This window comes from Halichoeres trimaculatus, unplaced genomic scaffold (assembly GCF_033239565.1).
Source record: "Halichoeres trimaculatus isolate MK-OKI-2021-1 unplaced genomic scaffold, fHalTri1.1 fHalTri1_scaffold_17, whole genome shotgun sequence".
Lineage (NCBI taxonomy): Eukaryota > Metazoa > Chordata > Actinopteri > Labriformes > Labridae > Halichoeres > Halichoeres trimaculatus.
Window position 1 is genome coordinate 19,720,921 of NW_027437195.1, and position 20,312 is coordinate 19,741,232.

The window sequence follows — 20,312 nt, forward strand, 5'->3', positions numbered from 1 at the left end:
ACAAAATAAGAGGGTGAGTGAATGTAAGTGAGATAAAGGGCGTGAAACAAGGAACTGTTGGATAATTGGATGACGAAATGAGTGAGTACAGAAACAAGTGAATGAAAAAAGGCAAAAAAAAAAAAAAAAAGTGAATAAGTAGGTGATGGAAGAAGAAACTAGGGAGTAAGTGGGTGAGTGAACCAGAGGGTGAGGTAAAAAAAAAAAAAAAAAAAAAAGAGGAAGTGAAAAATGAGTGCCAAAACTTGAAAATGAAGAAATGAGGAAACAAGGTAAGGAGTGAGTGGATGAACATGGTAATAAGAGGGGACAAGTGAAGGAAGGGAACAAGGGAAAGAATGGTGAATGAGAAAAAAAGACAACAAGGAAATAATTTAACAAGAGAGCTAACAAATGAAAGACTATAACAGGAAAAGTGAAAGTAAGAGTAAACAAACTGAGTGGAGGAAAAAGAGTATATATTGAAAAGTACAAACTGTATTTAAGTTTATCTTTTATCAAGTAAGGCTTTGCTATTATATATAATTTAGTACTTAACAAAGTGTACTTGGATATCAAATATACTTTTTGGGTACATTCTAAATGTAGTAAATGCATCTCATAATGCAGTTAGGTACATATATTTACACACAGACATAGCTCCATATAGCCAGTACATTCATGCATACATTTATAAATACATGTCTGGATAAATGAATTGTTTGCATCTAAGAAGAGGACCAAATAAAGTCCTACATACCAAAAAACCTAACCAACAAGAAAAAAGTCTGATTTACCTGATAGATAAAAAAAAAAAAAAAACAGGATCAGTCGTTAAAATACAATGCACACTTTGACTTTAAGCACACCTGTGTTTTCTTTACTCACCAGCAGGTAGTGTAGTCTTTCAGTTCAGTTTGGTTACCATTCTGGCCCGTAACATCATCACTAGTTTTGTTTAGAAATGGGATATGACCAATTTCGAAAGAATGAAAATAGCTTTTTTCCCCGAGAGATGCAGTTAACGATTCTCGAGTAGAACCGCAAACGTCTCATACACGTCGGTGTCACGAGTGAACGCCCCGCCTCGCGTTTGAGTTTTGTTAGCAGGTGTGTTGTCCACAGGTATTGGACACTTGAGTGCAGACGACGTTAGAAACATGGGACACAGCCACTTTCATGTACATATTAACACAATGTAAAGTTTTGGGTTTACGTTACATAGGCGGTGGACACTTCCTAAACTTGATTCAGTCTCATATAATTCGCTGCACCGCCCGGTGACCACATTTCGTAACCAAAACCAAACGCGCCCATAGCGGCTACGCACTGAGAAACTCAAAGATGTAAACTTTCCGAGATAAGCGAAAAGAACGTTTCGTGCCCCAGTTGGTAAGTTTTCTTCCATTGAAGTTGCAAACAATACTGGAAAATAAGGAAAAAAGTTGATAATCATTTTTCTGAATTCAAGAAATTATGTCTAATGTCCAGAATCGTCGCTAGAGGGGGAAGAAGATGCTACCAAGCTAGCAAAGGGATTCGCCGACGGCTATTGGTGAGTTTAACTTAAAAGTACCCACGCTTTTCTATTTTTCTTTGCTATTCGTTGTCTTCGCTGGGATTTTTGTAAAGTGTGCACCCGCCGTGGTGTTCACTTTCTTCGCTCTGTGTAACGTTTCAATTAGGTACAATAGCTCACCAAAGGCAGACTTTCTATTTTAAGCCAAGCCTTTCCTGGTATTCTGCATGTGCCGTTGTTTAGTGGCATTGAGATTTGTACAGATGCCAATATTGTTTATTTGTTTTTTATTTTTGCTGAAATGTTTCTTGTATAAAGCTGGGATAGTTTGCTCTATTTTTTGATTTTAGCCTTAGTATGCATTCATTGTGGGTGCAATTTTGGGTGAATGTTCTGCTGACCGACGGCCCTCAATTCCAGTAAAAACCCCGGTTTGGAACACATGTTTGAGTCTTATACAAAAGAAACAGGATGTATTTCAAATTATAAAAACCAACTGAAGTAGCAACTTAACTTTTCATGCCTGAACACAGGTTTACAATGTTAGGTCTACATCGAAGACTACATATTTTAAGGACATAGTGTCTGTGACGTCACACGTTGCGTATGATACAGAGTTTTCAAAGAGTATTCTCAACAGAAGCCATTTTAGCTGAACACAATCTAACTTAGTTAAATGAGTTACATAAGTGGGCCCCCAGCCTCTTTGCAGTGAACCCTGGTTTTTACTTCTGCATCATATAGATGACATAGTGTGCGCTCTTGTTACATTTCTGGCTGCACACATGCCATTTCCTCCAGTGTCTTCTCTTTGTCTTTCAAGCAAATAGAAAACGGTAGCTTATACTGGCAAAAAGCTGACCTGACCTTACAGTCATATGCATGACACTGCCCTCGTCTGTTCCAGAGTGGTACTGCAAAGCTACTCAGAAACAGACACAGAATCATGTGTAATACCCCTAAGCTTAGTAACTTTGAAAATGACAAATGTAGCACCTCCCCACCCCACCCATCCTTACAGTGTGCCAATAGAGAAATTAGCTATTCAGAAACCAGGCTATGAGTCTGTTACTGTTTGCTGTAGAAGTTTCCTTTTGCTTGGTGTCTCAGGTGTTTCCACAGCTAGCCCTAAGTGGACTCCTCAAGAACCGCAGTTTTTTATCACTTCAGCTTGGTCTTCATATTTTGAGATCAGGGATTTCAGCAAGATCTGTACTTGTTGATAAATACAGCTTAAAATGCCACATACCCGATGTACAAAACAAAATAGATTCTGTATTCTTATAAGGTTGCATCAGGTTACTTTGTTTGTATAGATATATTTGTTTTGCAGCAAGATTTCAGATTCCGGGTCTTAGTATCCAGAATGTTTCCAGGATGTGGATCGCACTTTGTAGATCATAGATCTGTTTGTTACATGTTTGAGTTATGTTCACAAACAAACTGACAAACTCCCAAAAAACATAACCTCTTTAGCGGAGGCAAAAGTACTGTGATATCATATTTTTGCCATACTTCCCAGCCCTTTTTTTATAGACATTCATTAAAAAAACAATGTGTAGATTAATTGATAAAAAATGAAAAATGTGTCTGGAAATTTCTGTTTCATATTTTTCCAAATGTAGACCCCAGGTGATTTTGACCTGTTTCATGTCTTCCACACAGTATTTAATGCTCACTAACAATTTTACACTTTTTCTGGCTCATTTTTTGCGTTCTTGTTTGGGCGGTTTCTTCAATATATCATTTAGGATTTATCCGTAAAGAAGTTGAGTTGTTCAAGAGTAAAGAGAGTGGAGGAAGATGGCCTTATCAGAGAAAAGCACATTTTTTGACGTTAGAAGAACTTTTATTTGAATTGTTTTATGAGTACCAACCCCCCACCCTAACACGTAAAGCATACGTCTGTCTCCTCAAGGCGTGTTACCAAGGCTTTGATCACTGTGATGCGTTCATGCTGTCACCATGAAGGGATGAGTGTCACTGTCATTTAACACACCACCTTAGAAAAAATCGCTCCATGTTTATTCCAGAGATCCATATATGGTATGCAGCCACACTTGTGTATGCACAGTGCACACACAGGATCTATAAATCCAGCATCAATACTGTCAGTTTGAGGCATCTTGGCAAAACATTCATCCATCCCATCAACAGCTTGCATCAAAATTATGCCAATTATACTCGGTCAAAAACATCCAAACTTCCTGCATAGTGTCATGCATGTTTGTTTGGAGTGAACTTTGTCAGAATGATGAGGGAAATCTTCTTGAAGTTGTTAACTGTGGACAAGGTGCAAGGTGCCAGATGTAGAGTAACATCTTATTGCTGTTCTGTTTAAGGTGCTGAGAAAAACAGCGTGAGCTTTTTAAAGTGGATTCACAGGAATGAATTTAACTGCTGTCTGTGCGGCTTTGATGCTGGAGTCATCCAACACTAACATAACTCTGTTTTTGACCTCAGATTAACTTTTAGTCTTTAAGCTAGAGGTTACATGGGTCATAGGGATAGGTATCAAAAACTAGTTCCTGTTAAGAGTCAATTAGGTATGTTTTGGTTCGATCTTTCATCGTCATCATTTGCCTTTATGCTGACAATTCTTTACATTACCTTATGTGACTTGCCACACATCAATCACGCTAGTCAGCCAGCAGCAGAATTTCCTCGACTATGGTGGAGAGGTTAAATTGATTGACATCTTGGCTTTACTTACCATAAAAGATGCTGGTGATGCAAAGTGCTATTTGTGCTAAGCTGTAATATAATGCTAGGGTGGCTACACCACCAACATGTTAAAACATCTGTCAATGCATTGTGTTAAATACCAAGAGTATCATATGTTTGAGAAACTTAGGACAAGTGCATTGGCTGCAACTTAGCTGCAGAGCAAAACTGATGAGGGAAAGTTATGTTTCTTCTCTGTCCTGTTAATATTAATGATATCCTGTCATTTCATCCATTTAAGATAATAAGAGCAGTGGACCAAGCACCTCTGCCGCCTGCAGTGTTGCATCCTCAGCCCCTTCCCCCTATGTTTAGCCAGCAGATCCCATTCACAGTATGTGTCTGCTAACCCTGCCCTCTGGTGGTGGCAGAAAGACGACACACTGTCCTCCATCTCAGCACTTTTGGCTACTTATTTGTGCATCTAAGCATCTTCAACCCCATCTTAGAGGGTCTTTTCAACACCTCAAGACACCATCAGACCTGAAAGATCAAGGATCCAGTGACAGTGTACAAAGATTATTTACTTTTATTTATTTGTGTCCAAGGATACCCAGCTCCAGTGACCAGTTTTACATTTATTTAGTTGGTTATGGTCACATATGTGACCTTTTTTGACCTTTAAAAAAAAAAAAAAGGCAAAAACTAAAGAAATTGTCTTGATCATTTTAGGTTATTTTAGTAGGTTCTGAAAACTCACCTAAGAATTTTAGGCATTGTTTTATGTTTAATTTTTAATTTTTTAAACAATTATGTTTTTGTTAACTATAATAGCCCTGACATGTTAACACATGCATGTCAGTTGTTATTCTTTGCTTTTATTTAAGAGGTATTTTCTTGTATTCTTTTAAAGTTACATAAAGGAAATAACCTGTTGTCAGCTAGTGCTTGTTGCAGACAAACTTCATATTTATGGTAAAATGTTAAGCAAAATCATAGCAAGAGTTACTGCATCCAAATAAATAAATAAAGGGTGCAACCAGTGAAAAATTTTAGTGCAGAGACCTGAATGAAATGTTTTTGACACAGAAAACCTGTAAGCGGAATCAATAATGCATTGGTACCAATAAAATCTTATTAGTACCCATCCCTGGTTATATAGTTGGTTAAGTACTGTTGAATTTTGTTTTGAGAAGTAATGATCGCAAGATCCAATTCAGGGATGGTACATTTTTGTTGTTCTAGATGCATCATCAGTTGTTTTCACCGTTAGTTTCTTACTCTATTCTGGTCCTCCAAAAAGCAAGTGCCAACCTTGACAGCTCTGAGGTGAGACTAATGCACTGATGTTGAAGAGCAAATACTGATATGTGGGGTGGAATCACCAGTCGGCCACACTCCATCAGCCTGCACAGGTTGCATTTGTTTACTTTATATAAAGGCAGCCTTCATCACAGCCAGCAGCTGACCATGCAAAAGCTTATGTGACTGACACAAAGCCAACATAACGTCAGTTAATACACTACAATAAAAACTTAATCACGAGTGGGAGGGACTTAAGTCAACGTCTTCCAGCTTCTGCCGTAGAAAGGGCTGTGATTTCAGTTAAATTATGATGCATCATTTGGTTGCCAAAAAATATGCAAATAAGCGCACGGACTGGCAGTAGTGTGGCTTCATTGCTATGACAGCTTCTCTTTATGGGCCCACATTTGTTTACTCAAAGAAGGCTTTAGAACTTTATGAGGCCTAAATCTTGTTTTGTTTACCCCTTGGGCATTACGCCTCAAAAGATGACATATGACAATAGATTAATGACACAGTTTGGATGTACGGTAATTTTTGTTGGATTTCAGAGCTTTTAAAATGGTCCTGGCAAAGTATTTAGTTTTTTTCTTTGTTCAAACTTTAAATGATGTCCCTCTGCATGGAATATGAACAGCTGTTAATGTCAGGGTTGGTTCAATTTATAGTATATAAAGCAAATATCTGTAGAAGTCTTGTATTGTTCTAGATCCTTGATCCTGTTGTCATAGAGACTTGGACATACCATAATTAACCCTGCTCAACCCGATCGGGAAGCTAACAAGTGGCATTTGAAATAACGTGTAACCTGTAATATTAGCGCTGATACTCTCATTGCTTCACAGTTACATCCCTTTCTAGAGTGTGGATTGCAATCAAGCATATATCTAGAAATGAGACTTTTGTGAGATCACTTAGAAACTCCTCACAGCCCCTTTAAAGAAGCTCTGTTTAGCAATGTCTTGTTTTAATAAAACCCTCTGAAACCCTTCTTCACCAATCACTTGTACTGGCTTCAAGCGTTTCAAAAGTCATGTCTTGCAACTCTGTTCTATGTCTGTACATCTGTCATGTATGTATCAACAACAGACATTAACAGTAGTTGGCATTCTTGTTTGTATCTCAACTTTAAAAGAAGTTATTTTTGCTTTTGCATCTTAAAGGGACAGTTCAGTTTTTTTGTAGTGGGGTTGTATGAGCTCTATGTGACCACTATGGACATTTGATACAGTAGAAAGGTGTCTCCTCTCCTTCAGTAAGACACAGACTGTAATCGATGGTAACGAGGAAATAGGCGCTAACAGGGAGAGACCGTACCAAATTCAAAGGCTATTTTCTCTGCCTACAAGAACTAAAATCAAAAAGTAATACCACAGTTTAAGAGTACGCTACATAAAATATTTTTTAAGTGCATTAAGTGTTCGGAAATATAAACATTTATCCGGACCTAACTAACTGGTCATGTATCCTTCTGCGCAGCGCTAGTGCGCTCCGTCCCCCCTCCTCCTTTCAGCTGTAGGGAATGTAAACAAGCTATGCTTCGGGCGCTGGTTGTAGCCTCGTGTAAGTTTGATCAAGTATCGTAATTCTTTTGTTTGTGCTCCAAGGATTGTGAGGCAGCGTAGGAAATTCAAAATGAGTGACTATGACAGCGACAATGAAGTCCCATTCACTTTGGAACCAGAAGGATACCTGCGTGAACCGGAGTACACAGAAGAAGAGCTGCCACAGATGGCGACTGAAAGGAATACAAACATCCACGGACACTGGACATCAAGATAGAGTCGGAAATACTCAGTGGTGTAAATGTCTGAGCTGTGAATCAATGCCCACAGATGCTGAGTGTTACTGCTGAAAGGAGGAGGGGGGGCGGAGCGCACTAGCGCTGCGCGGAAGGATACATGACCAGTTAGTTAGGTCCGGATAAATGTTTATATTTCCAAAGACTTAATGCACCTAAAAAATATTTTATGTCGCGTACTCTTAATCTGTGGTATTACTTTTTGATTTTAGTTCTTGTAGGCAGAGAAAATAGCCTTTGAATTTGGTACCGTCTGTCCCTGTTAGCGTCTATTTCCTTGTCACCATCGATTACAGTCTGTGTCTTACTGAGGGAAAGGAGACAACTTTCTACTGTATCTAATGTCCATAGTGGTCACATAGAGCTCATACAACCCCACTTCAGAAAAACTGAACTATCCCTTTAAAGACATTCAGCCAGTCATCCAGTTTTATTGGTTTGATAATATGATCACATCAAGTGAATTGTGGGTTGATTGTGTTGTTAAGTTTGACAACATTGGGCCAGTGATGCAAAATGTCCACTAGAGAGCGCCATTGATAGTGTGATAGTGTGTTAGAGGTATTTTTGCAAAGTGGAAGGGGAGAATTTGGGAAAATTTGGGAATAACTATTTGGCAAAAACAACTGAGAACCAGTTTTTGTAGAAACCTTCAATGAACAAAAAACACATTAGCCAATGTCATGCATAGAAGTGAATTTAAATACATTTCATCATATCAGGGATGCCAACCGTTATATTTTTGATTATCATTTGAGAGGCTCTTTCCCTCACTTAACATTTTATCTCTTGTAAAGCTAAAAGTGATACTGAAGTTTCAACAATATAGAGTAGTTGAGTCTCATAACACAGATCCTATGTAGGCCACATTCTTGTAAAGGCATACATTTAAGAGTCGTATAATCGCACAGCTCTAAGTGTGCCACAGCGTCTACACAGGGACAAAACCCTGAGTTCCCAAAGAGCAGAGCTCTGTGAGACTGAGGCGACGGCTGCTCCTCTTGCTCTCTGAACCTCGGCTGTTTCACCTTCAACTACAGTCTGGGAGGGGGGAGGGAGAGGAAGGATACGGGAAAGGAGCGAGGGAAGAGCAGGGAAAATGTGCCAGATTATAAGAGGAAGTTCATCCTCTGATAAACACATAGCTACACATCCCACTGGACCCACTGTCTGAGATGGCAGCCAGTGCTAAATGTGAGCTCGTCTGAGCTGCAGCACTACAAGGGGAGAAACCACATGGAATTCATGTTTTGTCCCTAGGTTGTTCGTTTGAGAGCTTTAGAGGGTTTTAATGTGCTTCTCTGTACCTCACAGTTCCATTCAAGGGGCTCTCCAGACGCGGTGCAGCTCTTCACAGAAGACATGCATAATAACGGCAGAGGGGAGGGGATGAAACAAAGGGGAGACGTGTAAAGCATCATATACATATGGCACTTTATATTGTACTCCTTTCAGGTATTCTTATGGGTGTTTTGGTTTTAGGTTTGATTTTTTGTGTTGTTACACACAAAGGGAACAGCCACAGCTCAGTACTTCAAAGAGGCCCCAACAATTCCACATAGACAGACCACATTTCAGCGGAGCATGCTGTGCTGCGCTGCTCCCTGCTTCACACAGACAGGAGCTGTTATGAAGAAGAGGAGACCTCGGCTTCTCATTAAAAAACACCACTGTTCCCTCCGCAGATTACACTGCTACGGGAAAACTACACAGGGAAGACAACCCCTTGCCACATCTGCAGCTGAAAGATGCGGTGTTACATGATTGGAACTGTCAAATAAAGCATACAGTTGGAGAAGTCTCAAAACAAGTGTTCACAAAAGAATGACAAAACATTTTTAATGGAAATGACTGACAGGCTGTTTACAGAGAAATCTCATCTCCTCTTGATGTTCTCAAAGCTTTTGTTGGGGTTGCCTGTTTGCTGGTTGCTCGGCCCTGCACCTGATCAAGACTTAAACTTAGATTTGACATCAGTAAACCTCAACATGTCTACATTTGCCACCTTCTTCGTAATAGTATAGTATAGATGGCCTCTGACCTTTACATCAGCATGATCTTGACTCTGCTGTGCCAACCACAGCTTTTCTTTTATGCCTGTACTTCTTTTCAATGTATTTTGCCTCAAAGCTGCAGTTATAGTCTTGAAAACTTTGTTTGCTTGCACATAAGCGCTCTACACAATATGGTTTTGGTTGTATCACTTAAGGGGTACATCAGACCCTAAAATGTCCAATGTGCCTCCAGCAAAGGCTTCATTGTAAAGACATTTATTAGTTAAGCTGGGGATGGTGTTCTTTCATTTCCTGCTTTAAATGGAGAGAGTGTGTTGGTCAGCACATCAACCGAAATACAACTTTTTAAAATGTTTCTTCAGCTTTTCACGTAAGTGCAAAAAATAAAGTGACTTCTTTCAGTGGATTTGTTACAAAGGTTTTTGTGTCGTTTATTTTTTAACAATAAACTAATCTCGTTGGTCGTAGTACACATTCTCTGGAAGATAACAGGTCACTAATCGAAGCTTTCATTTCCACTCAAATGATTTAGCGTGTTAAGGTTCTCTTCAGCGACTCAGGGCAGAGTCGTGTGCATAAATAAAATCCAGTCCCATACCGTGACATTATCTAGGGCAGCTCCACTCTGTAGGCAGTGCCCTCCTACAGCGAGTGTAGTGTCTAAGCCTCGCTCTTAGTGACCTGAATGGAAGACTGCGTGTGACACTCGCACAGTTAAAGCAGAAACACACCTGAGAGCTCACATGCTCAGTGCTGTGATGTGTGAGCCTGGCCTTAAAAGACATCAGAAGCTAATTGTTTGTTTATCATATCTTTTTTTTTTTTGTTTTCTAGCTTGGTTTACGTGCAGCTTCTCTGCTAAAGTGTAAGCAGTGCAATCGAGCACACCTTCAAAGAACCACAGACACGGAACAAGTGTAAACATGGTAATTGAGCATGGAGCCACAGCTGTGTTACCTGGACTAGCCTCTGGATGGCAGTGTCAGGCTGTGCTACCAGCCTGCAGCCTCAGCCCTCTCATTAGTGAGGTCTAGCAGGCCCCCTCCGACACGTCTCATAAATGTCAACACCAATACAGCAGGGGACAGTGGGCCTGGATGTAACAAACACAGACGCCATGAAAGTCCACTCTGTCTGTCAAATCAATCACCAGGGCCAGCCACAAGCTGCATGTTCACACCTCACATACATGGAAACTCGGAAACTACCTGCAAGTTGGCACTTGGCTAGTTTAAAGGCGTACTGAATAAATCCCTGTGGGGTTATTGGGAGTGATTTTGATCTTGAATATAAGATGGCATTTGTAGCATGCAGCGTACAAACTTTGGCATCAGTCTTTGTAAATTTCTTCTTGTGCAGGAGTGCACACACCTGCAGAGTGTCTCTTGTAGTTGTTGTCACCTTGCTGTGGTCAGTATGTACCCTTCACCATGCCCTCAATGCAGCCCTCTCGCCCCTCCCCACCTTTTCTTTCTCCTTTCTATTCTCTTTTTCATTATCAAGCCATGTGCTTCCCGCTCTCTTTTCCATTCTCTTCCAATCGGGCCACAGGAGCAGGTGGATTGGAGATAACTTGTGCCGTGCTTTGTTTTCACCCTGACACTGTCATTAATCATTGCCCAAGCCACACTTCAACATATAATAATAAGGACTGGCTGCTGTGTGGGGGCTGCCGCCCAATTGCCTTTCATTGTGCGGATGCCAAATTGGAGGTGAACGGCCATAGCCAGACACTACTCCCCTGTCCCCAGACTGTCTCATCATTTAGGTATTTATCCATCTCAGCCTTGTCTGTGGAGCTTCTCTCTGCCCTCCCAAGAGGCCTGAGATTGTTAGGGGGAGGATCAGATTTGTTGCTCAGGCTTTTTGGCTTTGATTCTGTGCCTATAAGTTAGGGATTAGAAGCAAATTTCCCACAGGGCAGTGCTGGATTTGCTTGTGTTTAACTATTTAACCTGTCTTAGTTTGGTGCCACAAAGGAGTGTGGGTCGTGGTGGGAGGGAGAGGAAGCAGGGTTTAGAGGAGAGACTGGTCAACAGGCCCAGAGAGACCCAAGTGGGTTAAGCCAGAGTCAGGCCAGCGTCGATAGGAGAGACCTCCTTATCCCTTACATCTCCACTCCTTTGGATCTGTGTGTGTGAGGGAAAGACTGAGAATGCTTATAGGCTGTGTGTGTGTGTGTGTGTGTGTGTGTGTGTGTGTGTTTGTGTATGGCGTCCCCTGGGTATCTCAGACTAATAAATCAGATTCATATTGGTCCTTCTTCAGTTACAACCCTCGTATCTTCCCTATAATCTGCAACATGTGAGAATCAGTAGCTACAGTGTTCTGTGGGTTATCAATGATATAAGAGCTCCAGACTTATTAACAGAAATAAGCTCTTTGAATCAAGCGTGACCTTTATGTTTATTACGTACAAACAAACAAGTATTTGACAGAAAATACACTTGTAATTCACTTATAGAATAATTCCTCTGTGTGCATGTTGGTGTGATGTTTATTGTGCGAGATATTAAACCTTTGGAATTTGCAATTTAGTGGAAACATAATTGAAAAGCAAACAGTGTTTTTGAATTGACACAGTAGATCCAACTCCCTGTGTTGGGCTTGATTGAGTTTAGGAACAGGGTTTTGTGAGCAGCCACCCTTTGCAGGCCGCACACTGGAGCGGCCGGGGGTGGAGACCAGCAGGAGGATCCCTGTCCTGTCAAACATAATCCAGGCGGATTATGATGATCTGAGGGGAACTTTGGCGCCTTGAGCGTAAAGGTGTGCTCATTGGGCCCTGCCATCTACACTTTTACAAACAAGGACTCAATCCTGCGGTGGCAGTGCAGAGAAGCGTCTGGGCTTTGATCACGTCCATCACCGATGCTGCTGACCTCCTTTGTGCACTGTGCAGGTGTGTCAGTGAGACATGTTGGACAGGCACATGTCAGCAGACCCTGTAGGATTGTCTGGGCATTGTCTCAGCATGCATTAGCTCTGATCTTCATAGATTTCTATCTTGGGGATTGCGCTCACACCTGCAGAGCTGTGGACCTGCTTTATCGCTAAAATGTAGCATATTAGCTTATCTTTCAGTCACTGCTCTTTCCTTGTAAATGAACTCATTTTGCTCTTTGGATCTCCGTCCATACATATCTTGTGAACTTGTATATCACTCTGACTTGTAGACAGGAAAGAGCTCCATGTCTCCTCTGGTGCTGTAGAAATATACTGCAAAAGCGTATTGATCTTTAATTAAAGAAGCTCTTAACCTTGGCTGGGCAGAGGACCCCCAGGCCAGCAAGTTAATTAATGTACTAATAGTCATAATATTTGTGCTGTGCACGGGAGGTACATAAAAGATTATCTATTGTGTGAGCAGTTTATCAGCCCAATGATGCTGGAGCCCCGTGCTGTGCGTATATCAATATTATGGGCAAAAATCTGCAATACAGACAGAAGAAGAGGGAGAGTCTGTCTTTTAATATCTCCCCGGGTTCATCAGCAGTTTAGCAAGGCCCCGTTTTACCTCCTGGGATTCTCCTCTGATCGTAACCAGGCGGCATCGATGGGCCTTTACAGGCACTAATGCCTCGCTACCTTGACAACACTCAGCAGCTATAAGCCCCTTAAAAGATCCACTTCTTCTTCTTTGGATGAGTCAGGGGTCCCACTCCACCGTTTACCACACACTGCCAAGGAGGGCGTCTCATCCCTGGATCAAAACCTCATAGCACTGACCTTTTAGTCGCTCCCACCAACCAGCAGACCCCTCATAAACAGGTCCCACTGAGGGAGGGAGGGAGAAGGGGGCGAATGTGTGCGTGGCGAGCCCAGACACACTGTGATATCACCCTTTATAGCTTTATTGATTTCCTCTCAGGATGCAACTATTAACATTGAGCCGCTCCGCTGGCTGATGCTGTGTTGTTCTCTGCAGGTAAGGCTGCCGGCTCACACCCCCGGTCTTGTGGGTTGTATATAGAGGGGTTGTGGTGGGGGGGCACAGGGGAGGCACATGCTTTTATAATTAAGGTCAGCTGGGATGCATTACAGCATTTGGAGGTGTTAAAACGGGCCCTCCTCAGAGAGTATGTTGGCATCACCCACGCTCGTAAATTAGCCACGCTCCCTGCTGATGTTAGGAGCAGGAGATGGAGGGGGTGTGGAAGGAGCAAGAAGAGGGGGGGCTAACGTAGATGTCTGGATGGAGACGCAAAGAGGATGTGTTTGTACATATTCTGAGCAGATTTATTCAAAATCATTGCTTTTATCTGTTATATAAGGCAGCTAAAATGTTATTTACACAAGGCCTTGTTTGGGATATGCAGCCTGTAAGTCAAGTCAGTTGTTAATATTAAATTATTAAATGATCAATTTATTAATCATTTGCACTGCAGCCTGTTGAATTCAACTTTCTATTTGTGTATTTAATGTTCTACAAATATGCTAATCTTATTCTTTGATTACATGATTGCTCTTTGGGATTGTCAGTAAAAGCTTGATTTTGGACGTAACGGTCAGCTGCAGCCCTGCATGGCGTATGGTTTACTGATCAATCCACTCACCACATTAAGTCTGGAGCAAGGTTATAATAGTTCACTAAAACGAAACTAAAAAGGAAAACTAAAATTTAAAATACATTGCAGTTAACTCAAACTAATAAAAACTAGAAAAGAAAACAAAAACGATAAGTAAACTAAAACTGTATCTTGTGTTCCTAAAACTAACTGAAACTAACTAAAATTAAAGACAAAATGTCCTTAGTTATAGTTTTTGACAATATTTATGGCCTTTAGGATTTAAATCAATCCGACACATTTTCCCAACCAATTTTACGACAGTTTTCAGCATTTGTCAGCGCCGTACAGCACCATCATAGCGACGTACTGAGACGTGCTTGTTTACTGCACTGACTGGCTGTGGGCTGTGCTGCAACAAAACGTAGTGGAGCAATGAATCAGAGCATCTGTAATAGTTTAATTTCATGTGAGTCTGACTTTATTGTTACAGAGTCCAAGTTTCTAATTATTAAAGCTCATATTATATTGTTTTATATAATTTATATTTTTATTATTTTTATTTAATTCATGTTAACATTCTTTTATATAATTTATGTGTCTATTTTTATGTTAAGTTTATATTATTTTCTTGTGTTGAAGGCAGCAGCCAACATTTCAGTATCAGCATTGACTGAGCAGTGAGCACTATGTTGGACTGGAAAATAAACTGTATTACAAAATTTTTACTTTGACCTTTTTGAATCCTGCACCTGGTTAATAAGGTAGGAAAAAACTAAAACTGAACTAAAACTAAATTAAAACTATGCCTTGTTGCAAAAATTAAAACTAAAGAAAAACTAGAATGCCCGCTCCAAAACTAATTAAAACTAAACCATAATGGAAAAAAATGTCAAAACTAGCTAAAACTAAACTATAATGGAAAAAAATGTCAAAACTAACTAAAACTAAACTATAATGACAATTCCAAAACTATTATAAACTTGGTCTGGAGTTAAAATTAGTAGCACAAGAGAAGCAAAACAATAACGAACTTCCATTAACGCTTAGAGAACTATCCAGGAAAGTTAATTACCAGGCAGAGAAAAAAAAAAGTTGAATAACAGGCAGGTAAGTCAACAAATGCTCCCTCAGAGCGAGCAGAGGTGTGTGTATGTGTGTGTGCGAGCTCTCTCTGGACCAACAGTGGCTCCAACAAGGCGGGCCAAACAAAGCCAGGGCCCTTCACGTTCACAAAGGGGACACTGTCAGCAAAGACGAGCAAGGGGAGAGGGAACAAACAGAACCTAAGAGTTTCACAAACAACCTGTCATAAGGCATTCAGCAGGACAGGTCTGACTGGGACACCCGGCTCACACCCTGTGACTGGAGGTGAGGCAGGGGTCACCTCTCTGATGCAGCATGGGAGAAGTATGACAAGCTGGAGGAGAGGGAGGGAATGCTACGTAAGATATTATTAAGGATGGATGCAGTCACACGACACGTTTTGTTGGTGTGTGAACACTTCAATAAGACAGTTTCTGAGTAGGATGTTTGCATATCCTTTCCAAACTCAATTTACTGTTTCTTTGAGCTTTAATTTTCCTTCAACTTGCAACTATTTCTTACATATCAGTCTTCAACCCCTCAACAGTAACATCTTAATCACTCTCCCTCTGAGGCATAGCATAGCGTATCAAAGCCTAACGATACTTTGACTGAGAACGATCCAGTCCTTGCAATGACTTTCCATTTTAATGACACAGCCATTACTGCCTTTTTGATTTTTTGCGATTGATTTAAGCGTTTAGTTGATACTTGTGGCCTGGTTTGACAGCCTGTAGATACCAGTCATCACTCTGACCCTCCAGAGACTAAACTGAGTGCCAGGAGCCTGACAGGAAGCGAGTAATCAGAGCCTGTGCCACTGACCGCTGTCTTTGTGCTAAACAGACTGAGAAAGTCTTCCTTTGATAGCTTCTTTTTAATCAACTGAAATATCTTTGCCTAAAAGTAATTTTAAGAAATACATAGCATTTCCGTCAGTAACAGAAGGGTAAAATTATGCTGAGTCATATCGAGTAGAGTGTTGAGTTCACATACTTGACAGTTATGGTAATTACCCATGTGAGCAAACCTTTTACCTTGTAATTAAGTTGACGGTTGTTTTTTTGATGGATGGTTTGTTATGTTGTTTGACAAGGTTTGACTTGAACTTCTGAACCAAGATGCAACCCAGCAGCAGCTAGACTTAGCGTAGTTTGCTTCATCATATTTTCCTCTTCTGTCTAAGGTGCATCGGATTTTCTTCGGAATAACACTTTGATTTTGTAAAAAAGGCTCAAGACTTGCAGCTCTCTTACTGTTGGTTATTTTTATTAACTTTGGAGGATAAATTATCCATTTATTAACTAATCCTGTTACTGAAAAAAAAAAATCAGTCAATAAAGGGTGTCAAAAATACCAGTGTGACCAGGACTGGGAGGTTAATAAAAAAAATATACAGTATTGGTTAGTTATATGACAGGCAGCCAGGTGTCACAAAGCGTGAAAACTGTCAGAAAACCTGCTGAAAAAAGTTATTTTCTACATTAACACCACAGTATTTAAGTTATTTATTCTGATTGCAAAACATTTCCATTCTAGTTGATGTGTGTTATCGATTCCATTGCTTTGATAAATAACTCTTAATTCTGCTTCTGTGCGTATTTCTTTCAGTCACTTGTTTCAAAATTCTCTGGATATTTACAGAATAAACTGAGTTGAGTGTGGGATAACCAAAATCACGGTAGGTTGGAGGTAGAAGGTTCAGTTAACTGGGATTTTGGTTTTTGCCATTATCGCCCATTTATTACTTATCCTGTTATAAACTCTGTTGGGAACAATTTCAATGCGTCAATTTTGCCTTTCCTACACCATATCATAATTTTAATCTAGTCTTGTGTCCAATGCACAGTCTAAATATATGTACTTGATATACTTTGTTAATATTATGTTGACAGAAAATGTAAATAAACACAATTCAAACCATGATTTATTTTAGTGCCATAGCTGTGAGATGAAAGCTGGGCCATGTGAAAATAGACTTTGCGCCACCATTGGCCTGACTTTGGACATGCCTGATTTAAGCAGATGGTTTTAGGAGGAGAAAACAAGTGTCCCAAATGCTGATCCCAAATCCCCACCAGAGCAATCAGATTAAATAACAGTGATTTTGATATAACCTGGAGTATAATTTCTGCTATTCCAAGCAGCTGTAGCACGGTGTTGTTCTTTCTTAGTTGATTCTTAAATTGAAACTTTGCTTAGATATCATCAAATGTTAATAGATACTCCTCCAGAGAGTAATGACTATGAGAATAATTAGAAAGTATAATGAGGAACCAAGGCTAGACTGTCTAATTATTTCCTCTCCTCATTGCATTTCTTTTTGCATCCTTACCTTGCCAAGTTCACTGAGCTGTACTCGCACTGTATTTTCCCAGCCAGCATATAAAACCTCTTGCTTGGGCAAAATGGAATGAAATCTGTTGTACACTGCTGAACTGTCACACAAAAAATAAAGTAATGGGCCTCAACCTGCCACCAGTGTTCACAGGTGTTTTTTTACAACAGTATTTATTTGACCATTATGTTAAATTGTCCCCATAAAGCTGCACTTGGCAGCACCATCCTCTGAATCTCTTTGTGAGCCACTTAAGTGTACCGCTGGGGGTTAGTGTGCAACATGGACCCAATATGGTCGCTTTAAACTGAATAAATAAGTCAGTTAAGTTCGGCTGTGCCTCCTGTTTTGTGGGAAAAAGCTGTGGAAACATCTCTCACGTTTTGTGAGTTTTTGTGCATGTTGTAAGTGGAGTTACAGAGTTGTGAAGTGGTAATAGTGTCAGTTAGTTAAAGGTCTATTTCTTATCTCTGACCTCTGAACCTCAGGCCAATAAAGCAGATTACTGTATCTTAAACTTAAACATGGCTGCTCGACAGTCTCTACAGTCAAATGGAACAAATTCATTTTTTCCTCAAAATTCTACACACAACACCCCATAATGACGATGTGATTTTTTTTTTTTAATTTTGCAAGTTTATTGGAAATAAAAAACAGAAATTATGTGTTTATAAGTATTGACAGCCTTTGCTACACACACCAAGCATGAAGTCAGAGGGACTGTTTGCAAGACCGGATCGTCTAAAGACCCAAATATAGAACCTGACCAAGAACCTGATGATCACTTTGTCTGAGCTTGAGCACTCCTCTTTGGAGAGAGGAGAACCTTCCAGAAGGACGACCATCTCTGCACCAATCCACCAGCCAGGCCTGTATGATACTGTGGCCAGGTAGAAGCCACTCTACAGTAAAAGGCACACGGCAGCCCACCTGGAGTTTGCTAAAAGGCCCCTGAAGGACCCCTGAAGACCATGAGAAAAAAAAGTCTGGCTTAATGGGACAAAGATTGAACTCCAGTGTGAATGCCAGGTGTCATGTTTGGAGGAAACCAGACACTGCTCATCACCTGGCCAATACCATTCCTACAGCGAAGCATGGCGGTGCAATCATCATGCTGTGGGGATGTTTTTCTGTGGCAGGAAATTAGAACTGGTCAGGATTGAAGGAAAGATGAATGCAGTAATGAATAGACATCCTGGATGAAAACCTGCTCAAGGGTGCTTTGACCTCAGACTTGGGTGACAGTTCACCTTTCACCAGGATGGCGACCCTAAGCACACAGCAATGATAGCACAGGAGTGGCTTCAGGAAAACTCTGTGAATGTCCTTGAGCGGCCCAGCCAGAACCCAGACTTGAATCAAATCAAACTCTGGAGAGATCTGAAAAATCGCTGTGCACTGACGTTCCTCACCTGACCTGATGGAGCTTCAATGGTGCTGCTAGAGGAATGGGCGAAACTGCCCAAAGATTGGTGTGCCAAGCTTGTGGCATCATATTCAAAAAAGACTTTAGGCTGTAAATGCTGCCAAAAGTTCATCAACAAAGTATTGAGCAAAGGCTGTGAAAACTCATGTATGTGTGATTCTTAGTTTTTTTTTTTTTTTAATCAATAGTTTTTACCAAAAACCCCAAAACAAACAAACCAAAAAAAAAAAAACAGAAGAAAAACAAAGCAAAACAAAACAATTTTTTTCACTTTGTCATCATGGGGTGTTGTATGTAGAATTTTGAGGGGAAAAAAAAGAATGTATATAACTTTGGAATGAGGCTGTGACAAAAAATGTGAAAAAAGTGAAGCACTGTGAATACTTTCCAAATGTATTACAGTGCATATATATTATGCATAGTACTTCCTTCCAGGTATAAGTTTATATTTCTCCAGAAATGTTTGTGTTAAGTTGTCCATCTGGAGTTCTGTCCTTTGCGCTGCTTTTGTTAGGACTCTAGTTTATAAAACGAGGGGGCCTGACTCTGTCCAGACCACCTCTATTCATGGCCCCAGGAGCCACTGGATGCTAAGTGGCAGCCGGAAAATCACAGCTGTGGGATCAAGCACACCACATTATGAGGCAGAGTCCGGCCTCAAACATGAGTACAGTTAGAGTGCAAATTGCATACTAGAGGAAAGTTTATATTGTCGCTGAATGTAAGGAAAAATTAGATCAAATGGTTCCCTGCTACGTCCGGGTTGATAACATATTTTGCTGGACGATAGACTGTCCCACAGTTATTGCTATAAATTATAATACCGACATTGTTTTGAGACCAAATTAACCACTGATATAAAAATGATATATCATAAAAATGCAACATACCCTTTCAAATGCAATAAAATCTTATTTCGCATGAGTGTGTTTTACTATTGTAATTAGAATACTGATAATCTTCAATAACCCTAAGAAAACAATAACAAAAAAACAGTAAAAATAGATGGGGCCCCCAGGCAATAATTGCACTTGAATAAAAACCTGTATTAAAGGGCAGCATTCTTTTTGCAATGAAGCAAACTGCACTTCCTGTGTCCAGAATAACTGTGAGCTGGGTGAGTGAGAATTTACATGAACGCTCAAAACCAGGCAGCTGGTCTGTTCAGAGTTTGTGAAGATGTTTCACCTCTCATCCATAAGGCTTGATCAGCCTCATCAGCTTCATCTCAAACTATAAACAGTCTCAGTTTTACAATACAGCACACTTTACTTTAATACACTTTTTTTTGTGAGCAAACACCATTTTGTGCCGATCAGTCGCCTCAGTAAGTGTTGACTGTCAGGATGAAGGCCCCCCCAGCCTTTTTCCCCTAGGGCTGAACAATAAATTGATTTTAAACCGACATCGCAATGTAATACAGTGCAATTTTCAAATCGCAAAGGCTGCAATTAGAAAAAAAAAAAAATCATGTACACAGACCTGGAGGGAATAAAGTAACTTTTACTTGTTCTCCCTTAAAACCAGCAAAAAGTCAAAATGCTGTATTTTTTGGGCAAAAAAACCCTGTGAGATACAAAGATCCATCCAGTAGATCGTAGAGCCATACCTTAGATCACTTTATTCTGTATTGTTTGTTACTCTTACTGACAACTGGAATTCAGTAAAATT

General features: G+C 40.3%; 1 protein-coding gene across 1 annotated transcript in view; it reads left to right on the forward strand.

Annotated features, from left to right (window-relative positions):
• Nucleotides 1-1,058: 1,058 nt before the first annotated feature.
• meis2a (Meis homeobox 2a) overlaps nt 1,059-20,312 on the forward strand; it is a 198,431-nt gene continuing 179,177 nt past the window's right edge. The window contains exons 1-2 of the mRNA XM_074692248.1: nt 1,059-1,371; nt 1,451-1,534. The gene's annotated coding sequence lies outside the window, so the exon portion shown is untranslated. The remainder of the gene's footprint in view (nt 1,372-1,450; nt 1,535-20,312) is intronic.